General features: G+C 36.2%; 1 protein-coding gene across 1 annotated transcript in view; it reads left to right on the forward strand.

The window, feature by feature from the left end:
- The window catches only part of MAGI2 (membrane associated guanylate kinase, WW and PDZ domain containing 2), a 1366741-nt gene that overhangs the window by 757484 nt on the left and 584971 nt on the right, over positions 1–24286 (forward strand).

A 24286-nucleotide genomic window follows, 5' to 3' on the forward strand; every position in this document is an offset into this window, starting at 1 on the left:
TATCTTAATGAAATACAACAACTGTACATATATGGAGTGAACATAATCTATTACATTATTTAGTATAGAACCTCAACTCCTTGATAGCTCTAATTATTAAAAGAATCATATTAATGGGAATTACTCTTGGTTGTGTTCCTGATAATAACCCTCATGTTTGTAAGTTCTCTTTGCAAAAGAAAACTACAAAAGCAATGTGTATTTCAGTTAAGCATTCTGTGTCTAATCTCAGAATGCTCCGGTTATATATTCCCATAAGAATGCTTGCATACAAGTTGCTTATCTGGTTAGCAAAAGTAGTCTCTTTTTTTGTCATTGTTATGTGTTTTGTCGATGTAAATATCAAAAGATAAAAGAACCCGGACTTTTGGTTGACTTTAAAATCAATGACTCTGAAGTATATTATAAATAATGTATTAAACATAAAGACATCTTTAGCTATACTGTAAAATAATAGTGCACAACCAGAGTATATTCAACAGAAAGAGAGTTTAAAACAAAGCACATGTCATGTCTACAACAGGCAACGTGAAACACGGCAGTGGTGACATCCAGGGAATCAGAGAAACATGGGCACTGAAAGAATTAACTTAGCAAGAAAAAAAATCTTACTTGCTTTCTGTTACCTAAGCGAGCCATGTGCAAAGGCAGAAAGTTTATAGGTGTATGTATGCATCTGTATCTGTGTTTATTTTTATGTTTTGTGTTGTTGCTTGCATTATCTGAATATAACTCAAGCGCTCAAGAAGAGTCTGGAGAGTCTACATTATCAGTCTAAGCAAGGGTAAAAATACTCCTACTGGATCAAAACTCCTTCAGAGCCTGATGGAGGTGCTGTTTTCAGGATGTGATGATTGATTTGAAATAACATGATGTGAGAGATACTACTAAGAATCTTAAAAGATGACAGAGTGCTTTTCAAGCTTCCCGAAATATGATGAAGGTGCCTTGTCAAGGATTGCTAAAAGCCTACCCACAAGAACTCCCTGAATCACCTCTGAGAATGCATCTGTTTTTGGTGGGTTCTGAGTAGCTGCCGGGCAGTGTGAGGGCACACCGTCTGGGTACGGAGAAACAAAGGGCTCTTCTGTGTGTCTGTGTTCATTAGCCAGACATCATCATGTCACTTCCAACAGAATCATATTTAGAGCTGAGCAGGATTTAATTTTATTTCGATGTACCTTTATTGGTTATATCTTTTCACTGTTTGAAATGATTAATAGCCAGCAGCAGCCCTTAGTGAAGGGAGGACAAAGACTACTGCTGAATATCATTATTGAGTTGGAATGATAAAGTTATATTTTCATTGTAACTGCCCATAAATTCTGGAACAAAACAACTTCTTCTGTGCCTGTGTGCTCCCCGTAGCTACTTTATTAAAGGCTCTTTCTCCTTTTACGATTCACTCAAGAGATATTCTCAGGTCCAACCTCCTGACCCTGGAAGCCTATCTTGCCTGGTTTCAGTTCTTTCAATTCCATTTCGTTTTCTTTGCCCAACCCCATGGAAATGACACATGGGACATTTGCTTCTGGAGATAATTCCAAAATGAGATTTTTGGTTCTTACTTGTAGCTCCGGATGACTGTGTACCCCTTCTCTGAAATAACAGCTCAGCCAGTAGGAACTTAGGTCATTTCTATTATTCAATGACTATATGAAGCCCATGAACACGGAGGCTCATCTTGTTTTTAGTATGTGCACCCTGCGTCACTTTTCTCATGCTGATACCCAGGATCTCTCATGCAATAGTGTTAGTGGTTACAACTGTTGGTCAAAATCCAAGCTCCTAACGCAATAAAGATAGAGACATGGCATACACAGGAAGGGAGGAAACTTAACTTGCTGAATTACTGACCTACCTACTACAGCCAGGCTAAAGCCTTCCACCTCCGTGTGTGTGGTCCATGGATTAGGAGCATCAGCATTACCTAAGAGCTTGTTAAAAACATACAACCTTAGGCCACACTCAGAACTACTGATCAGATTCTTCATCTAATGACATCCTGTGAAGATTGCCATGCACATCAGAATGACAAGTTTGGCATAAAAGATTTAAAAATATTTTCTCATTTAATCCTCACAATACTTCCATGTGGTTGACATTGTTACTTCCGTTCTACAAATGAGGACCATCAGAGCTAGGGAGAATAACTTAACTCCAGCCCAGAGGCTAACCCCTTCCTTGTATACCCACCTTCCCCATCTTTATGACTTTATCCCAATAATAAGAGTGGTAACCATGCCAAAATACAGGGCTATATTAAGCTAGGGATAATTTGACAGCTGGAGAGCTTCAAATAGCTGTGACAAATTTTTTTTGTCAATTACTCTCATAACTAGGTGTAGTAACAAAGAAAATAGTTTCACTATTTTAGTTACACCTCTATTTTGAACCAAATGGTATTAACTTCTTTAATTTGCAATTTAAAAAATGCTCTTAGATCTCTGAACAACTTTTAGCTGCTATCCTCACAAGCCAAATTTAGCCTCAGACATTGAAATTTTGCTAAAATAGTAGATGTTCCAAAAAGGTGCCACCGAATCCAAAAGCAATTCCAAAAGTAGAGTCGTAAAAGAAAACTTTGCTTTAGTAGTATGTTGCAATTAGTGCATTGACTCCTGTGATATACATACTGATTTTTATGTTCAAGCCTGAGTTTTATTTTTAAAATCTTATAAAAATACAATTTTTTTTAAAAAGTACCTTATTACATTTTGATTACAACTCATAGATTCCCAAGATAAAGGACCAGGCATGAAACAGTAGAGATTAATGTTTCTTTCAATAAATCATTGTGGGGAATAAAACAAGTGTCACTACCTGAGAGACACAAAGTTTAACAAGGCGCTCAAGATGAACAAAGGGCAACCAGGCAGGATGTTGCAGCTAAAGGAAATTAATCATCACACTGGGGCTGAACCGACAGCCTATTATGCAGAAGGTTGAAACCTGTAAGAGAATGAGCTTGTGGAACTCTTGAAGTCGTGAATTGGTCTCCCAGCTTAAAAACAAAACAAAAACAAAACTGTATAAACCTGCAATGCATCAAATTTCTATAGCAAAATATCTTAGACACCAGCAGACTTAAAACTACAATATATATTGCAAACAGAAAAAGCAAACATCAGAAGCAAACAGAAGAGGAATCAGGATTCCTGGAAGCAAAATAAATTTCACTATGTTCTTAAATTTTCAGAGAAGGCAGGAATCAATTGGAAGTCAATTGAAAAAGAGTTTCATTTTTGATGTTAAGCAAATTACTGATTCCGTCCAGAGATCAGTGGTGTACAACCCTAGTTGATGGGCATTAAAATCACCTGGGAAGCCACTGCACGCTAACCCCTACATTCTGATTAATTTATCTGAGGCAGTGCAACCAATTGTCTAGTCTCCCCAGGTGATTCTAATGTGAGGCCAAAATTGAAGAGTTCCTGCCCTAGATGATGCCAAAATGAGTGAACGGTTAGTGAAGAGACAAATTGTTGAAAGAAAATCCTAAGGATTGAACATATTTCAGGTAATAGCTATTGTACCTGTGGAAGTAAGGCTAACCAGACAGAGAATGTAAGCAGGGATATGTAGAGGCCTCTTCCTTTCCTACTACTCTGATGTACTGAACATTTTCAATTAGTAATTGAAGATAATGGGGAAGAAATTGTTTATGTTTAGATTTTTCTCTATTATAAGAATGCTGCAGTGAACATTCCTGTATATGTATACGGGTCCTTGAGAGAATTTTTGTATGATAAATTCCTAGGGGTAGATTTATTTGATCAAAATGTGTATACATTTTAAATGTTAATATTTACTTATGGTCAGTCACTCATCAGAGATGTTATAGTAATTTCTATACCAGTAGCATCTCAATTTGTGTTTAATTATAGGGATAGGATTGAATATACAACAGAGAGAATAACCAAGAGTATATGACTTTAAGAAGAAGAAAGAGGTTTGAAGAGAGAGCAATAGTTTTGAAACAATGTAGAAAGAGAGGAAGTGAGGCGATGATGTGTGATTGGGCAGCGCTAACGGTTGGTTTGAGCCTGTCATAAATTGTTACATTTTCTTTCAAGTAGTAGTTGGCTGTTCCTGGTGGGCAAAGAAAATTACTTAGGTTCAACTATCTTTTTTCAACATTATGTTTGGGTCCTTGTATTATATTTTTCCATAGCTTTATAAAGGAAAACTATTGGTATAGTAATGATTATATTATTAATCATAGTAAATAGAAAAACATGTGTACCAGAGACATAAAATATTCATTGAAGCATTTTTGTAATAGTTAAAATAAAATAGGTAAACAACAAAAATGTAATTGATGCTTATTTAGTAGAATATACACAGATTGTGATAAATTTATATGGTAGAATATTATGTACACACATATATTTATAAAATTGCTGTATTCCTACATAATAATTTTATCTTGTATTAATGTAAAATTATTCATCTTAAGCATTTGACAGGATAACATAATAATAAATGTTATTTTAATGGTGCTTAGTTGTTCGTTTTATTTATGTACCATCATTTACTTTAAGGCTCCAGAAGTAGAGAAAGATTATAACAATCACTAGAGTATATCCCAAGATTTAATAAATTTAATATTTTCCTATCTTTACTCAGGTCTTTTTATTTTCAATAAAACATTGCAGATACAGTTGACTGTCCCTCACATACCCCTCTTCAAATTCCCTTCTTGACCCTGCTTTTCTCTCTCATCTCTCAGAGATACCACTATCCTGGATTTAGTATTTATAATTTAAAAAGTTTTCAAGTTGTGCACATTTAAAAACTATGTAAATGGTATTTTAACACATATATGTTTGCAACCTAATTTGCTGAGTTTTTATCAGGAGTAGATTTTGTATTTTGTTGAATATTCTTTTTATATATTTCTGGTTAAATGCTTATATATATTTATATATATAGTTTGTTATTCTGGTAAAATATGTTGATTGGCTTTCAAATATTAAAGCATCTTTGAATGCCTGCAATAAACTTCCCTTAGTTTTTATATGTTGCCTTTTTTACATATTGATGCATTTCTTTGCTAAAATATTGTAAGAGTTTTTATATGTGTGTTGATGAGAGATAGTAGTCTATAATTTTCTTTTCTTGTAAATATGGGCTTGTTTTAGTATTAGGGTAATACTGGCTTGCTAAAGTGAATTGAGTATTATTGCCTCTTCCTCAGGTTTATGAAGGAGTTTGTGTAGAATTGGCATTGTTCCTTTCTGAAATGTTTGGTATAATTCATCAGCAAAGCTATCTGGCCCTGGAGTTTTCTTGGAGGGATAGTTTTTAACTACAAACTCACACACACACACACAGATATATATTATACTATTCAGGCTATGTATTTATGAGGTATTCCTAAATGTGTTTTGGTTGTGTCAAGAAATCTGTTTGTTTCACCTAATTTGTCAAATTTTTAGCATAAATTTATCAATATGATCCCATTAATAAGATTTTAATATCTGTTAAATCCATAGTGATTTTACTTCTTTGATTCCTAATGTTGATAATTTGTGTCTTTTCTTGTTTCTTGAGATCAGTCTGGCTATATTTATCAATTTCATTGATCTTCTCAAAGAACCAGCTTTTGGTTTTATTGTTCCTTTATTGCTTATTCTTTATTTTATTGACCTCTCCGATATTTATTGTTTCCTTTCTTCTTCTTACTTTGGGTTTAATTTGCTGGAGGAGGTCATGGAGAGGATATGACCACCTGTTGACCTGCAAGCCCTATTAAGAAGCCCCTCCCCTTTGCCTCTGCTCCCCTGTTCTTGTAATGTATGTTCTGCCCAGGGTTTCCACAGCAGGAGCCAAGGATGATGTAGCACTGTATTGTTGAGACCATCTTCATGGCATACATAACCCAACCCATTTAAGGCTTCTACATAAACTTCTAAGATTGTCGTGGGTGGGTGTGGTGATCTTATCTTGCCACCACCCAGGACAAGATTCATATGTAAATGTACTTGTTTATTAAACCTGCCTCGTACCAATCCAAAGGGGTCTTCTCCTTCTCCCAACTCTCCCTGCCCTCCGTGTAGGGGTTCAGTTTGCAAACAGACATTTGCTCTCCTTTTTCTAGCTCCAGATTTGACAACTTTCTTATTTTCTGATACAGATATTTTGGATTGTAACTTTCGAAGTCTTGATTTGTTACCATCTCATACATTTTGGTATGCTGTGATTTCTTTCTTGACCTATGGGCTGTTTGGCAGTGTATTATTTGTTTTCCATGTTTTGGAGGCTTTTCCAGATTTCTTTCTTTAATCAGTTACTAAATTAATTTTTGTGATCAGAAAGCATAATTCTTTTAGTTGAGCCATATTAAAGTGTTGAAACTTGCATTCTGATCCAGATAGTGTCTGGTAAATTTTCTGCAAGCATTTAAAAATGCATGTTTTTCTACTGTAGGGTGGAGTATTCTGTAAATGTCAGGTTAAGTTAATAGTGTTGTTCAGGTCTACATATTACTGATTTCCTGTCTACTTGTTTTATCAATTATAGAAAGAGGGTTGTTGCAATCTCTGAGTACAACTTGGAATTGTCCATTTCTCTTTGAAATTCTGTGTTTTTAGCATAATGTATTTTGAATCTCTGTTACAGGTACATAAACATTTAAGATTTTTATGTCCTCTTGGTGAATCGTCTCCTCTGGTTTTATGAAATGACCCTCTATCTCTATTAATATTCCTTGCTCTGGAATCTACTTTTCCTGATGCTGTTACGGCATGACAGCTTTCATTTAATCATAGTGTGGCATATACTTTCCTATCCTTTCATTTTTATCTTTATTTGCTGTTGTATTTGCAATGTGTTTCTTAAAGGCAGCATATGGTTAAGACTTGTCTTTTTATTCTAACCTGATGATCCCTGTCTTTTGTGTGTCTGTGTGTTTCAAGGTTGCTTTAGGCTTTAGATTATACATCTTAAACTTCACATGTAGCCATGAAGTGATATACCAGTTTACAGGTCTTATAAGAAGTTTGCCATTGTACACTTCCAGTCCCTTCCCCCAGCCTTTGCATTGTTGTAGTCATACATTTTAATTCACTGTATGTTATGTACCATAATATATTGTTACTGTTTTTGCTTTAAGCCATCTTTTATCTTTTAAAGATAGTTAAAAATATTTTTATGTTTACCATGTTCAGTACATTTTGAAATAATTATTATACAGGTGGCTACAGTTGTCTTTATCTTAGTAAGTTGAAGCCTCCTTGGTGATGGAGTAATTTTAAAAAATTTGTTCTTTGTAGCAGCCAGTGTAGTCACCAAATAAATATTTGTTAAAATTTCTAGAAGTCACATTTCTATAATATGATATATAAAAGGGAAATCTACTCTGAGTAATTAAAATTTCACCCAACTCTTTTAATATTTCATAATTTCTCAATTTTGAGGAAATTGCTTTTTTTTGCTCAGAGCTCTATTATGTTTCCTTTCAAATGTTTGCAGCTTACCGATTTTACAAGTTTGAGCTTTTCATCCCCAAAATATATCTCCTTTGTATTTCGCAGCTACTTTCTCAGTAGTCCCGAATTGGCTTCCTGGATATCTGAGCACCAAGTTAGACAATGGCTTAGTTCTCCCTAGTTCTCCATAGGATGTTTGACTCCTGAACATTTTATCTGAATATGTCCCGAGTAGTGGCTTCCCACCCCCCACTTACCAACCATTCCCACCCACTGCTCCCCACCCACCTCTCACAACAAAAGCGGTTCCTGAGTGAGACTGGGCTACCCTGTCAGAAGCCTGGCTTCTGCACCCAGACTGACTGGGTTTGAATCCTGACTTCTGCCACTTACCAGTCCTGTGATTTGGGCAAGTTACTCAAGCTGTAAAATGGGTAGAATGCCTCTCACCTGATGGAATTATTAAGAGAAGTAAAAGAGCTAATGCACGAGTAAAGGAGTAAAGTGCATAGCACAGTGCCTCACGCAAGGCTAGAAATCAATAGATACTAGTACTTACTAATATATTATTTATACAAGGATACTTCTCATATAATACTTGGCTATATTCATCAATCACATCTTGTTCTTTTTTTTCTAATAGATAAACATTCATTCTTGAATATTTAATATGTATTTGAACAAACGATAATTTTGTTTAAAAATGTTTCAGCCCTGACCAGTGTGGCTCAGTTGGCTGGGCATCATCCCACAAAGTGACAGGTCGCTGGGTTCGATTCCAGTCAGGGTGTACACCTGGGTTGTGGGTTCGGTCCCTGGTTGGGGCACGTGCAAGACGCAACTGATCAATGTTTCTCATGTTGATGTTTCTTTCCCTTTCTTTCTCCCCTTTCCCTCTCTTTAAAAATGATTTTTTTAATCTTTAAAAAAATAGAAGTTTCACAAAAAATAGAAGTTTCCAAAAATGTATTACTGAATATATTAAAAATTAGCAGATTGTTTCAGCAAGACAAAGCCCTCTGGCTAAGTTATTTTTAACATTGCACTGTAATGCAGTGCAGAACCAAATAGCTTGAATTGCCTAACCTAAGAAACTTTTTTCTGTCTTATTTCATATATGAAGCTAGTTTTACTAAGACACACTCCTAAACTTAAATCTTATATTCATGTATGTGTTTTTATATACAACGTTATCATGTAATTGCTGATCTTTAGATCACATAAAATCCAATTCCTTATCAAACATAAAATGTGAATGTAACTTTCACTTCCTCCTACAAACGATATGCAGCTTGATTTCTATGGTGGGCATGTAGCATACAGACGGGGTATTGTAGATAAAAATGATAAAATTTACATGGGAACTTCACATTTAGAGGCCCAACACTGCATTCCTGTATTAAATCTCCCCTAAATTCCGTAAGCTGCAGAAGCAGTTGTGATGCAAGTATAAACCCCAAATGGCAACAAGGTCAGCATGATATCATTATTTAGCACGCATACAGACAATGCCCCCAGCACAACACCCCGGCATGGACAGGTGTGAGCTGTTCACTGTTTTACATACAGGAATAGTTGTGTTCGACTCCTGGTGCAGCAGGAAAAAAATAAGTCTCCTTGCAAATATGTGTTCAAGTTAGTTCAGAGATCACTGAAGAATGGTCTTTCTTGCTTCTTGAGAGCCTAATATCTATGTTCCTTTCTCACGGATTTTGTCCCCTTTTGTTTCTGCACATTAGAAAGTTACCTGGTTAGCTGTGTCTTAAGTTTTCAAAGGGAAAATGGACATGTGTATGAAATGCTACATGTAATGCTGGCCACAGCAGCAGAAATGGTCGTGCTTTCCTCTGTCCTGAGGTGGTGCCGTCCAACGCCAACATTGCAGTTGCATCGTGTTGGTTTACAAGCACAAGCCTAGAAGCGAGAGCACCAAGACACCAAGGATCAAAAAACTAAATGTAGGGTGGGTTTTCTTTTGAAGACCACTGCTTTCAGTTCAAATCCAGCCCACAGCCCTATAAAGTTTTATTGGACGACAGCCATGCTTATCTGTTTATATATTATCTTTGGCTGCTTGCACCTACAGTGACAGAGTTTAGCAGTTGCCGCAGAGAGGATATGGCTGGCAAAACCTAGATAATTACTGTCTGATCCTTTATGAAACAGTTTGCCAATCCCTAGCTCAAAGGAACAGTTGGAATGTAAATATTTGGGGAGAGAAAATGCTACTTTGTTTCAGGTTGTTATACACACATTGTTGATTTTGAATGTCATTAATGCCCTGTGGTCTAGTTTGCCTTCCCAGTTTTACCAGATGTCAAACTCTAGCTCTTCACTGGAAGAGAGTACTTAATGCCTTGGTTTTGAAAGCCAGAGGACTCTCATCACGCTGTCAGGTATTAGCCCTCCAGGCAGTCACACTACTTTGGGAAGGTTTCCGAGTCAACTGCTGGACTGATGTGTTCCCATCTCTCTTTTGTACATTGTCTCAATTAATCCTGGCAGGTAACCTTGTTCTCTTATTTTCTATAAAGGAAAGAAAAAATTGTCTAAAATGCTAATATTTTCTACAAGGATTCTAATATTTATTTTGATAATTTACTATTAACTCAATGTCTTGTGCTGGAAGTGCCTAATTAGCCTTCTTTTGAAATTCTCTTAAAATTTTTTGTACTTTTAATTCATAAAACTTCCCATAATCTCTCATGATAACTGCAATTCTCAGAAACACTGATCTGAGAGTCTAGAGTCAAATGTGTTTCATACTGTATGGTTTTATTATGATATTTGTATGTGAAAATATCCAACAGAGGTCATAGATGCACATTTGACAGCTCAGAATGCTCATTGCTCTTCCCTATGTTACTTTTAATTTGCTGCCTAATCAAGAAGGGAGCACAATGGCCTGAGAAGACTACAGGGTCCTCGTGGTTACAATAATTGCATAGAAACTGAGTCATGTCCCTTCACGTCTACAAGGTCACTTAGAGCTAGTCTATGTGAATGCTGGTTTCATGTCTGATGTTTAAGTCTTAAAAAGGCAGAAATAGTATTCTCTATACCTAACACCCCTTTTTAAACTTTCAGAGGCATAAAATTCTCTACTGGATGAAAAAGTCTAGGTATTTGTATTTTCTTTTCTTCTCAGAATGCTGTTTATTCTGTTTATTCAAATCACTTTTCTTCTTTTGGCCTCAATTTCTTTAGGATGAGCCCAGCCATACAGCTCAGCATTTAATGGATGGTCCATCATCACACTGGTGTGAGTGGAGGGAATTGCTCCAAAATACACATGACTGTTCACTGATAACAATTTGGAATTAAGGGCCTATTAGATGTAGCTGAATATATTTCTGCTATAATATTCCCTAATTCTGTAATACAGACGTTGAGCTGTGAATTTCTGTCCTGTTTTCCATCACTGAGAAATAGGACAATCAACCTTCAATTAATACAATAGCAAGTATTGTGAATCTAAGATAACAGATGCACAGAGGATTGTTTAACTCAAGATTTTAAATAAGAATGAAAGCACCTCACTCAGGGACCTGGTGGGGACCCATTAATACTTTTTTCTTATTTTCCACCTTTTTTTTCCTCTGTGATAATTTGACATGTGTATACATGAGAAAATCAATAAGTACAAATCGGTCACTCAATAGATGACTTGTGTCATATAATATGATAAGCATTTGAGTATTTTAAAATCTTTGAATAGTTAACTATCTTGATACCTTCATCTGGATTTTCTGGAATTCTAAATAGTGTCTATATTCTAAGATCTACCTTAAGCATTTCAGATTATAGAATGCCAGAAAGACATATGATTATACTAAAAGTTAATATAATTGCAAGATTCTTATAGAGATAAAATAAGTTATGATCCACTAAATCTTCTATACAATGAAGGTCAAAGAGTAGAGTGTTTCTGCATTGCTCAGAGGGCTGGTGGTATCTTTGCAGCTTAGTTCTGGCCCAGATTAATTTTATATGAGGAGAGCATAAAAGCTTCAAACACAATATATATTGTTTCTATAAAAAGTCACTAATCTTTCTTTTCTCTTAACTCAGTGTGTAATCTTGAAACATTCTCTGTTAATAAATTAGGGAATCAAAAACCTTTTTCATTAATCCTATAGAATGCCAGATATAGAACCTATCTAAATTAAATATGAAGAATTAAAATCAAAAGTTTAAAGCTGAATTAATTGGTAACAAAAGGTTCATTCATTTTCCATTCTCCTAAAAAATCAGGAAATTACTAGTCATTTGAAAAGCCTTGAGATTATGGCTTGCTGACCCATTTTATCAGCAAGAGTACAGTGTTCCTTTATCTCAGAGTCAGGTTCATCAGACACAGTGACAATGGATCAAAAAGCCAACAGTATAGCTATCTAGGGATCAGATTTTACTTGGGTGAGTCATTTTATCTGGTCATATCTCTGAATCCATGAGCAATGGGTTATTCTAGACTGTGATTTTTGATGAGGAAAGTAATTTCTGTAGCTAAAGTTTCCTCAGCAGTCTGATAGCTAGAGATGGACTTTGGTGTGAAGGAATGGATAAGATTTAAGTTACTAATTCTTGTTACCAAAGTAGTGATGATTCAGATACTATGCAATTAGGAAATCAGTCATTTTGCCTTAGATTTTCCTGATGTGTGGGTGCTGGGTGTCAGCTGTCAACAGTGGCATGGTATCGACAATAATTATGATTATCTAGTGTAGACCTTAAAATTGAAAGTGAATATCCATGTGTCAGCTTTAAAATGATCACCCAAACATTGCCTATCTTTCTTACTTAGTATCATGGCTTTTGAATTTGAGTGACAAAGGACAATAGAATAAACTGACTCATAAATGACATTTCTCACCTCTGTCCTTCATTTTCTCTAGTGTTTGCTCCAGGGACATAATTGTGCAAATGAAATCATGCAACTGATCAAAGGATATGTTTCTCCAAATAATTTGCTTCAACAGAGAGTGTCATGGGCATTAATTCCACAACGCATGCTGCCCATCCACTTGTTTAATCCAATTAGAATAGTTGTAGACAAACTGTAATTTAACATTTAGTGAATCAGATACCTTGGCATAGGGAAATAATGAGATGCTATTTATATATATATATAATACATCTAATGTAATAGCATCTAATTATATATATATATACATATATATAATTGATTATACAATTACAGTTGTCCCAATTTCCCCCCTTTGCCTCCCTCTGCCTGGTACCCCCATTCCCTCCAGCAGTCCCCCCTTTAGTTCATGTCCATGGCTTGTGAATATAAGTTCATTGGCTTCTTATACATTTCCTATACTATTCTTTAATATCCCCCTGTCTATTTTGTGCCTACCAATTATGCTTCTTATTCCCTGTACCTTTTCCCCCTATCATCTCCCATCCCCCTTCCCAGCTGATAACCCTCCAAATGATCTCCATATCTATGATTCTGTTCCTGTTCTGCTTCTTTGCTTAGTTTGTTTTTTAGATTCAGATGATAGTTGTAAGTGTGTTGTCATTTTAATGTTCATAGTTTTGATCTTCTTTTTCTTAAATAAGTCCCTTTAACATTTTAATGGCCATAATAATGGTTTGGTGGTGGTGAACTCCTTTAGCTTTACCTTGTCTGAGAAGCTCTTTATCTGCCCTTCAATTCTAAGTGATAGTTTTGTTCAATAGAGTAATCTAGGTTATAGGCCCTTGCTTTTCATCACTTTGAATACTTGTCAGTCCCTTCTTGCCTGCGAAGTTTCTTTTGAGAAATCAGCTGACAGTCCTATAGGAACTCCTTTGTAGATAACTCTGCTTTTCTCTTGCTGCTTTTAAAATTCTCTCTTTATCTTTAACCTTTGGAATTTTAATTATGGTGTGTCTTCATGTGCTCTTCTTTGGGTCCAACCTGTTCAGGACCCTCTGTGTTTCCTGGACTTGTATGTCTATTTCCTTCGTCAGACTGGGGACACTTTCTTTCATTATTTTTTCAAATAAGTTTTCAATTTTTTGCTCTTACTCTTCTCCTTCTGGCATCTCTATGATTTGGATGTTGGTATGTTTGGAGATGTCCCAGAGTCTCCTTATACTATCATTGTTTTTTTTTTTAATTATTTTTTCTTCTTGCTGTTCTGATTGAATGCTTATTTCTTCCTTTATTTTCTAAATCACCGATTTGAATCCTGGCTTCCTCTCCTCCTTCATTGATTCCCTATAGATTTTTTTTATTTCACTTAATGTAACCTTCATTTCTGCTTGGGTCTTTTTTATTCTGTTGCCATATTCAATCAGTCCTTTAAGCATCCTGATAACCAGTGTTTTGGACTCTTCATCTGATACTTTGGTTATCTCTGTTTCATTTAATTCTTTTTTGGAGTTTTTTTCTGTTCTTTCAGTTGGGCCATATTTCTTTGTCTTCTCAATTTATCAGCCTCCCTGTGTTTTTTGTTTCTGTGTATTAGGTAGAGCTGCTTTGACTCCCAGTCTTAGTAGCATGGCCTATTGTAGAAGAGTGGACCTGTAAATTGTGTGGGAGGAAGCCTTAAGTGATGACCAGGGTGGGGCAACCCATTTTACTGCTTAGTGTCCCTGTGTGGAGGGAAGGCTTGGAGAGGGACAATGCCACTGCCTGGCTTCTGGAGGTTTGCCTGGGAGGAAGCTGTCTCCCAGTATTCACCCTGTTTCCAGTCACTTCAGTTTCTCCCCACATGGCACTTGTGCCCTTCCAGCTGTTGGCCTGGTGCTGAATCCAAGAAGGGGTGGGTCTGCATAAATCCTAAATCCATGTGGGCCCTTTAAAAAGAGTCTCCTGATAATCTGGCAGTTTCTTCCACCAGCCCAGCCCCCACTGGTTTTCACAGCCAGAATGTATGGGGATTTATTTTTCTGGTGCTGGAATGCTAGGCTGCTGGGTGGTCTGGTTTGTGGCTAGGATCCTTTACTCCTGAGCTGTCTCTCTCGATTTTTATCCACCGCACGTGACTGGGACCGCCTGTTGTGCCGTGTATCTGTGCCACTCCTGCAGCTCCTCACCTCTCTCCATTTCTCTGCCCCTCCAAGTCATCTTGATGAATATGGCTTCTTTATAACCTTTGTGCTCAGACTTCCATACAGTTCAATTTTCTGATGGTTCGGGGTGATACTTGTTTTGTAATCTTGTCATTTTTTCTGTAGTTGTGTGAGGAAGCAAAACATGTTTACCTAAGCCTCCGTCTTGACTGGAAGTGTGTGTGTGGGTGTGGGTGTGCGTGGGTGTATTTATTTATTTATTGGGGTTTTTTTTGGCTTGTTGGAGATGCACAAAGTTTTTGTTTGTGTCTTCTGTTTTTTGGCATTCACCATATTTTTTCTCAATGCATGTGATCTTCTGCATTAGACATTTGTTTTGTCTTGCCACATTATTATTTATCACTCATAGCATGCTATATTCAAGCTTCCTATGTCTTTCAGAATTTAAGTCATATTTTTGCACACATGAAACAAGACTGTTTGAATTACTTCAAATAATAAGTAAAGTTATTTTTAAGCAACCATAAATGGAGATCTTTCCATTATTATCCAAATTTAATAACTTCTAAGAAAGCAATGGCAGAGCAATGTGTGGTAGGTGACATAAGAGAGCACTGTCATGGCACAGTTTACCTCACATGACTCTGCTCACCTGTATACCAGCAAACGGAGAATGGCTTCTTTCCTCTGCACCCAGTACATCATTATAGGTTACTTTAGGGCCAATGCTGTGATCACAAACTACAAGCTGTATGAGTTGTTTTAGTTAAATTAGTGGTAAAACTTCACTCTGCTTTAATTTTGGTTCCCTGAGACCTGACTGAGGTTAAAATAGTGGCTCTCAGATTATTGTCTCTGGACCAGCAGCATCAACATCACTTGGGAACTTGTAAGAAATGCAAATTCCCAGGCCCCACCCAAGAACATACTGAATCGGAAATTCCAGGTGACACCTGGCAAACAGGACATCCGTGTGACTTTGATGCATCTTACCCTTTAAGAACCACTCCTTTGAGTATGATTCTGCCTTAAACCAAACTGTTAAGATTTAAAACAATATTTGGTGCCATATAGGGCATTAGTCTAACCTTTATACCCAGAAACATTCAAGAAGAGGTCTTTTCCGTCAAAAACTTCTCTGTGGCTGAAAGATGCACAACATTAATCATATGTCAGTGATTTTCAACTTTTTTCATCCCATGGCATACATAAACTACTATAAATACTAAAATTTTGCAGCGCACCAAAAATAGATTTTTTTGCCAATCTGACAAAAAATAGGTATAATTTTTATTCACTCACACTACTAGATGGCTGCCTATTGTTGTGTTAGTTGTCATCATTTTTTTATTTGACAATCTAAGGGAAAAGAGGTCAGCGTCCCTAACTAAATAGTCAGGTATTGCATGTTTTAAAAGTTCTTGTGACATCACTGGTTGAAAATCACTGGTATGTGTCAATGCAGCTTTAAACTATAATTGAGAGAACACTCTTTTAAGGGATAAGAAAGTATTTATTTTAGATTTTACTTATTTATTTTTAGAGAAAGGGGAAGGGAGGGAGAAAGAGTGGGAGAGAAACATTGATGCACCTTCAGCACGCACCCCTGCCCCCCTACCAGCAACCAAACCTGCAACCAGGCATGTGCCTCAACAGGGAATGAACCAGTGACATTTTGCTTTGCGGAATGATGCACAACCAAACAAGTCACACCAGTCAGGGTGGAATAGGAGAGTTTTAAAATAATTACTGAGGTATAAAGCAATATACTGTTAAGAAAATAAGTCAAATTTACTATACTACTGGAATTTTTCAAATGTATTTGTCAAATTTTCAGTGTTTTATAAAACATACCCAGTGTTTTATTGAGGCAATAAATAATTATTCTACCTTATAGGTAATTAATTGAATCAAATTTGATGTTTTCTTTCTGACCTTAGCCCAATCCACTCCATCAGCTGATACAAAATCTGTAAAGCTCAGATTGCTTTATAATCTTTCTGTCACATAGGATTCAATAGCAAAAACTATATTATTTACATTGCCTGCTTTAGTCCTGTTTATAAAATCATATTTATGGATTGTATATGATTGAAAATAAGTACTAAAACCCACGGCCTAGGCTGATTGTGTAAATATTGATTTGAGGCATCGGCCAGAGAGTCTCCCGACTCTTTTTATTGGAAGCACACACAAAAATCTGGTGATGATCATACTTGCTAATGAGTAAGTGACAAACTAAAGGAATGTCTTCAAGAATCTACGAGTAAGTTAATTAAAAGTCGAATCCAGGGGAAGTCACTGCAGCTGTCAAGATTTATTTTGTCCAGCTCGCAGTTGAGAAGCAGCAGGAATAAAGAGAGAATATATTCAGAAATATGCATAAAAAAGGATGCAGTTTCTCAGATTCTTAAACAATGACCCATCTGCTTAGATCACATTGACTATTAATGAGCAATTCCCAGTCCATTAATTTAGCAAATGTGTATTGGGTGCCTGCAAAGCAGTGGACACTTTAGAACTTCCAGCACATCAACACAGATCATAACTGATGACTGCACTGGCCATCATCCAGGCAATAATGCTTTCTTGTAAGTCAGTGACTGTTTTTTTAAAGATTTTACTAAAATTAGGAAATGTTAGAAGGCTGAGGGGAAATGTGCTTTAGAATTCCATTTACCATAAACAGCGTACTATTTTCTTCCTAAGGCAAAGGAAGCAATGTTCCTTCATTTAAAAAGTAGAGTAAAAATTTCACTGGTATCCTCAGTAGTCATGGTAACAAAATGACAAGTGGCCTTCATGTGCACTCACTATGTATCAATAATAAGCTAATAATTTGGGAGAAAATTCATTCGCTTTAGACATGTTTTGAGCAAAAGTACTATATGCTTTTATTAACTCATGAAGGAGGTGCTGTTTATGTACTACTTAATGTAAAAATTTATTGTCGGTTTTGTTAAGAAATGAAGCAATAGGAGGTAAAGCAAAAACTAAATTTAGTAGCATTTCCTCTATTTCCACTCTATTTAGTTTTCCCTTGGAAGAGTGGTCCAGAAGACAAAAGAATGAAATATATAAACCATAATTTGGATAATAAAATTTACTGGACTTTTCTAAACACCACTCAGGAAAGTCCCAATCAAATCTAGAAGAGCAATAAAAGAAGGTGAGATTCAACTTTAGCAATATAAAGAATCATCTGTATTACCTCTTTTATTCTCCCTTGCTTCCACCCTATTCCTAGAGCTGGTGATTACTTGTCATTACTGTTGAGTCTTACTTTAACTTCTCTATCTATAATCTTTTTAATTGGGAAAGTAACTATAATTATTTCAACATAAAACTAAAGTAAATAACTGCTTCAGGAAATTCAGCTGAACTCTTTCTCCAATCTAGATGTTAATTACTATTGTATAGCACTTCATTACATTTTGGATTTTTGGCCTTACTTTTAGAATCGTATTTCTTTCAAAAGAGGAACTGATAGGTCAACAACTGCTTTCTCCTTCTTTAGCCAATTGCTTTTTCTTTCTGGTGACAATTGATTTAACACCAACTAATATTTCTTCTTTCTGGACACATAGATCTAAAATCCTGCTTTCTGACTTTTGTTGTTGAAAGTCTCGTGCCTATGGATAAAGTTAAGTGACCCACTAATGAGGTCTCGTGAGCACTTTCATACTTTTCCAATGATTCAACGAATGGCAAAAATTTCTTGCAGCCTAGTCCATAGCCTGTCCTGGACTTAAGTATCTGTCTAACAAAACACAAAGGACCCTTGTAAGTATAAACCATTGTGCCCCACATTTTAGTATGTAATTAAAAAAAAATAAATTATATATCAACATATTTCTTTACACTCAGACAATAAATGGGGCAATCTGTGTCTTTGGTCAGAAGAATGTTTTCTTTTTAAGAAGTATTAGCCTAAATAAAATGAATTCACTTAAAACGTTGATTAGAATAGATTTAAAAAATAAGATACCATCAACAATGCTTGTTAGAATTGTTTGTCTTTATAATCCTATTAATATTATCAAAGAGGAATGAAGCAATAGGAAACAAAGCCATAGTGTTTGTGCTTTTACTTTTTATGATACCATTTCATATATATTATTTACCTCATTGCATGATAAGAAAATGTGGTCAATTGAATTCATGAGTGCATTACCTTAAATGATGAAACAAGACAATGCAGATGTTCTGAGTTTCATTTCTAAAAACCTTTCTGCCATACCCTCTTCCTTTAAAATGAGAAGGTGTGTGTGTGTGTGTGTGTGTGTACACCAGTTATCAGAACCAACCATGTGCTATCATATTTATCAATTCTATAAAAATTACCTTGAAGATCAAAAATGTCTGTATTGGGCACCAACATATAAGCCAGTTGACATTAGCTGGAACAATACATATGTGAAATAAGTGCTCTTTCCCTTTAGGAATTTAGTGATTCTTTCCAAAATATAACCAGGCACTTTGTGAGTCATGCACGGCCTCCCAGAGGACACTAGCCAAGCTGTCATTCCCCCCTGGGAAACCTGCAGCCCACAAGTGTTGTAGATCTCTGCTCCCCTTCAAGACCTTTGCAGCCCCTCCTTTCTTCAAACTTTTGCTTTATCTTGGCTAAGCTAATAGTTAATAATTTAAGTAACTGACCCACTAAATAGTCCATAGGCTCGAATGATTTTGTTTATGGTCCTTTAATAGGATTTAGCTTTTTGCAGCACATTTTATTACTTACCTTTAATTAATTGTGGGTTTTTTATGCTCTGTCCTTGTTAGAATATAAGTTCCAGTAGAGAATGGATCCTATTTTGTATTATTCAAAGATATATCTCAAATATCTTGAGTGCTTGGCACATAGCAAGTGCTCAATTAATATTTGTGGCAAAAATTCATGGGGGGCAAAACTATTCTGATGCCATCTCTGCTCTTCCAAACAACAATACTTAACATATAATCCTTTTTTGAGTACTTAATATGTTTCAGACATTGTCTTTACTAACTTATATGGATTATCTCATTTTTTCTTTAAACGGACCCTTTAGCAATACTACTAGTATTATTTCCATTTTACAGATAATAAACTGGAGTTTATAGAGGTTAAAGGACCTTGCTGTAGGTAATTCTGATAGCAAATAGAAAGCTCCAAGACAAAGCTGTTTGATCCCATGCCTCATACTCTTACCTACTATAGCCTACATTTTAAAGGTGGTTTATGTTTTATCTAATCCAGAGGCTAATTTTAATGGTGGAAATTTTAGGCTGAAAAGAAAGGAGAGTACCACATGGCAGGCCAGAAAGTGAGATATTTCCTAAGCAGAATATTCTTAAATTGCATCCACACACATTCCATCAAGACAAGTTCATCTAAAGAGACTCTACAACCCAGCATACCGTGAAAGTTGCATTTTACTGTCAGTAATAGAAAATGAGCTTTTTAAAAACTCCTTTTAACTCTCAGTATTTCCCTCTTCTGACATTTTCAACTTAGTCTCTTGACTAGAGATTGGGTAGATTAGCCCTTTGGAGAGGGTATATGATCATCCTCGGGCTTTACCAGGGCTAATCAGGAAGTGCAGTAATAAACCAAGAGAGTGACGCAGACATACCAGTGACAGAGCTGTTGCCTGATCCGGGGGAAGTTTCTGAGTGGAGATAGTGCAGAAAGGAAAGATGGCAGGTCATAGAATCTGACAAATATTTGGAGATAAAAGAGTGAGGAGGACCTCAAATGTGGCTAAGGGAAAGTCTCAAAGCATGCACGACTGGAGGAATGGTAGTGATAATAACAGAGGAGCATGATGGAGAAAATGTATTTTCACTATGATATTTTTCTGAAATGCTGAGCCTGATTTGCCACCTGTGAGGGTGGAATGAAATTTTCAGTCATACAGTCTCAAAAATGTAGCTCTCATACAACTTTTGACAGAAAGCTAATTACAGATGAGCTCTGCCAAAATGAGGGAATAGACCACAAAAAGAGACTGTATCTGGGAAAGAGAGGATACAGCACAGAGAAGAGGCCAAGTGAACACCCCAGGATGATGGCAGGTGATCCCCGGATGATTGCTGAGTGGTAGACCAACACAGTACACACTGTAGCTGGTCAGAAGGCTCCAAGAGAGATTTCCTCAATAGTATAATTCTGATGAGTTATTAAATGTACTGGTATATTTTGAGAGGATAGTAACCCATTGAGGAGACAGTTAATTTATTGATTAATACTTGGAAATTGGAAATAAAAACATTAAATCTAGAGTAAACAAAAAGCTATACAAGAAAGTTAGTATACTACAAGGATCATCTGGGAAGAGATTTACATGGTATTGTTACTGTAAACATTAAGTAGTAATCTAAGCTCATGCTTGTTCTATTGGGAATATAGGGGGAGAGAAAGAGAAAGTGATGTGCAAAAGTGTGGGCAAGAAAAGGCTAAATCCTTATTTTCTTTATCAAGAAATCAAGGAATGATGACTAAGTTAAGAAAATGAGAGACATTGTAAGTAACTTATTTAAAGATGGGAAGGGAAAACAAATCAACTGTAAGAGTTGAAAAGTGTTTGCCTCCAGGTAAAGGGAAAGGTGTTTTTGTGGGGGTGAGATGACAGTCAGCTCTAAAAAAAAAAAAAAAAAAAGAATAAGCCTATAGAATTGTAGAATATTTAAGATATCTGTAACTCTGATTAAAATATCTGTAACTCTGTTTATGTAACTCTGATTAAAAAAATCAAAATTAAACTTGAAAGAAGGCAAAGGAAAAAGGATTTGTCTTAGGAATATGGATGTATGAAGGTCTGTCTGGAAAAAGTCCAGCCATTGTTAATTTAACAAGAACAGTTTGTGTGATATTGATGTAAATTGGCAGATAAGGAGAGTGGACTGGAATGCTCATGCATGAACAATGATGACTGCATGTACTAGTCAGTGAGGGTGGTAGATGCTGTTGAGTGAGCATGTGTACTGTGTGGCCATCGCATTCAAAATGGCTGAGCAAATAGAGCAATGAGTCTGCGTCACATTATGTGTTAAGCTTGAACATTCCTCCAGGGAAACTATTCAGATGATTCAGAAGATCGCAGCTTTGGGCAAATTGGTGATTGGCAGCTTCACCACAACACACCCACTCATACATCATGTCTAATGCACAGGGTTTTTTTTGGCAAAACATCAAATAACCCACGTGACTCAGCCCCACTACAGCCTGTATTTGGCACTCTGAGACTTCTGCCTTTTCCCAAAACTAAAATCACCTTTGGAAGGGAAGAGATTTCAGATTGTCAATGGAAAATATGACAGGGCAGCTGATGGTGATTGGGAGAACCCTGTGAGATCCCAAGGTGCCTCTTTTGAAGGGGACTGAGGCATCATTGTCATATGTACAATGTTTCTTATATCTTGTATCTTCTTCAATAAATGCCTCTATTTTTCATAGTACATGGCTGGATAACTTGTAGACATACCCTGTACATCTCTAATTAAGAATGAAGTAATGCAGATAATGGAAGTAAAAATCAGGAAACTAGGGAATATATTTCAGATTATCTTTTACTTTGCTCAAAAGAGAATGAACTAGAATCTTCTGCTGAATGTCAGTGTAGTCGAGTATTATAAAATGGTTGGGATTGACACAGAGGCTGGAAGATGTATATAAAAGCAGCGGTCCCCGACCTTTTTGGCACCAGGGGTGGGTTTCGTGGAAGACAATTTCTCTGGGGTTGGGGGCCGGGGAGGGGATGGATGGTTTCGGGATGATTCAAGCACATTACATCCAAGCTTATCTCCTGCTGTGCAACTGTGTTCCTAACAGGCCCGGACCGGTACTGGTCTGTGGACCAGAGGTTGGGGACCCCTGTATAGTAGGATTGCTAAGTGTCAGTAGAACAAACTGACATTAAAGAATCTAAATTTGTTGAGTACTTTGTCAGTAAAAGTTTATGTTTTCCTGTAAGAACTGCAGTCTATGAGCAAAATAGCTAATAGTGAACTTGGAGGCTTATTAAAAGCGAGGAAATAGTGAAGGTGAACTAAGAGAAAAAAGAGATTCTAGGTTGTTCCCAGTTCTTTAATAGTTAAAGAGGCAATTGAAGCCAAATTTGGGAAGCATCAGGGAAATGAGGAGAGATGAAGGGACTGGAGGGTATAATTAGAAAGAAGGACAGAAGAAGAAAAGAGGGTGGAAGGTCAATGTCAAAGCTCGTAATTGCAGCATTTGAGATTGTAGTCTAGAAATTCCTCAAGCAACAATGAAATAGGCCAGCCCCCAGTCTAAATAGGTAGCCAACATCAAGTAGGTCAACAGTCACAGGTGATACTGATGCAGCCACTGGGAGTCTGTATCTCCGATGCAAGAATTCAGTCATGTTGGCCTGAGGTACAAGGTGGAGATGGAAAACCACCCAGGGAAATGCATTCACTAGAACTGGCACGGGGAGTAACTCCAGTCAAGGCAGCAGCACTGGGAAGTGCCCTCAGGCATGTGTTCCTGGGCTCACATTGTGCTAGGAATGCATTAGCACACTGTAAGAAGGTAATTAATTAAACCGTGTAGCTTCTGATATATGCAGATAAATCAGGAAGGAAAATCGAAACTTTGTGATGTCATTTTTCTTAATAATTAGAGTGTGTTCCAAATAAACAGAAAAACAAATTGATTGCCAAAAACCATGATAATGTATTTTTAATTCACAAGGGTTAAGCACATAAAAGTCAATATTAAAAGTTAAGATTCTCATAGAAACATTAATTTGACAACATTATGCATACTCAGTGTGGGAGGTTTATATTTAATAGCATAAAAACAGTAGGAAACATTGCAAAATGTGACTCAAACAAAATAAAATGACAAATTCAGGGGAAAGTCATTAAACATTATTATGGAAAAAAATAAAGTAATGCCCTCAAATCTTAAAAAAATGTTTTCAATAGAAATTATTCATTTTTACCAAGAATCAATTTTCTATAGCTCATTGTTATTCTGACATTAGTTTATGCCTCTTATTTGCAGTAAAGATTGATCTTAATAGACCAAAAGGAGAAATTACTGGCTATTGTCATGGCTTACTTGATAAAGATTTCAGAGAGTGAAAATAAAAATTAAGGATTTGAAACATTTTTGTTTAATATATAGAGAATATGGAGGAGATCTTAAATATGTAAAAGTCTGACGATGTACTATCCCTTTGCCTATATATCTACCTTCTGCATAACGTTCTTAAGTATATATCATGTAAATTCCAATATGACCATTAAAAGATCTTACATAGGGGCATAGCAAAAGAAAAGAAGAAGCTCGGAGATTATTTAAGGAAGGAAATGTACCAGGAAATAAACACACAGCCTTTAATTTGTCTGTATTTTAGTTCCCACCTCATGAACTGGACAGCAGCTCCGGAAGGCTGCGTTCTCAGCAGACATGTGATGAACCACGAGCTGATGGTCCTGTCATACAGGCCACATATGCTCCACTTACTTTGCAGGTGATACAGGAAACAGGAGTGGTGGGCCCATGCTGCCACCTCCCCATTAAGTCAGAATTAAAGGCAACAAGGAAGGAAATTCTATTATGAGCATTATACTAACTTAATGATAATTATTACTCAATTCCAACTATTATTTATTTAATTTTAAGTAATAATGATTTTGTGATCCTTTAAATCAAATATAAGTCATTTGGTACAAAATTAACAAATAAAAACTAACAATCACACCCCCAAAGATCAGATCATGCGAATATACACATAAATTGACATTTTGCTAACATTTTTACTTTCCATTGTATTTTATGCCATAGCAAAGCAGTCCACAGAACAATAGAGGTCCATTCATGGAAAAAATGAGAT

This window comes from Desmodus rotundus, chromosome 6, assembly GCF_022682495.2.
Source record: "Desmodus rotundus isolate HL8 chromosome 6, HLdesRot8A.1, whole genome shotgun sequence".
In the NCBI taxonomy this organism is placed as follows: Eukaryota; Metazoa; Chordata; class Mammalia; order Chiroptera; family Phyllostomidae; genus Desmodus; species Desmodus rotundus.